The following is a 780-nucleotide window of genomic DNA, read 5'->3' as shown; positions in this document are numbered from 1 at the left end:
TGATCCGATCAATGGAACAGCCTGCTCGTGAAATTAACGTGCAAGTGGCTGAGCACTCCAGAGACACGTGTACCCTAAACGTAGTTCTCGGGGATATTCAGCGTGAAACAGTGTGACAAGGCTGACCCTTTGAATTACAAGTACAACAGAAACAGGAAGTAAGAGTGAGAGAAAGTTGTGGTGAAAAAGTACAGCAGGGTTCGCCACCATCCCCTGCCTGAGCCTCGTAGAGCTTTAGGTGTTTTCGCTCAATAAACACTCACAACAGCCGGTCTGGGAATCGAAACTGCGATCCTATGACCGCGAGTCCGCTGCCCTAACCACTGGGCCATTGCGCCTCCACAACCCGCGCACACACACACATACTCACACATATATATATGTATGTATGTATGTATGTATTGCAGAACTTTTCACAGATATAAGAACGCTGTGTTATTTAAGTGAACGTAATGTCTGTTGGTCTGTGCATTTGTGTATGCGTGTGCTTGTATATGTTTACGCAAGTTATAGAATTTACAAAATGTGCGCTTTATTTCCTGTCTGCCCATATTGTAGTTTGTTATATGTGTGTGTGTGAATGAGCATGCGTGTGTCTGCGTGCTATACTATAGCGTTATAGTTTCTTTCTTTTTTAACCCTCTTCTTTTGATTTATAATTTCATGATTCCTTATTTCAGCGACAATTAATGACCTTCATTGATATCATACTATTGCAGATGTTGCTGTTGATGCTGGCTTTGGTGGTGGTGGTGGTGGTGGTGGTGGCGGTGGTGGTGG

The sequence above is a fragment of the Octopus bimaculoides genome, chromosome 15, assembly GCF_001194135.2.
Source record: "Octopus bimaculoides isolate UCB-OBI-ISO-001 chromosome 15, ASM119413v2, whole genome shotgun sequence".
In the NCBI taxonomy this organism is placed as follows: Eukaryota; Metazoa; Mollusca; class Cephalopoda; order Octopoda; family Octopodidae; genus Octopus; species Octopus bimaculoides.
Note: the sequence above shows the minus strand (reverse complement) of the source record.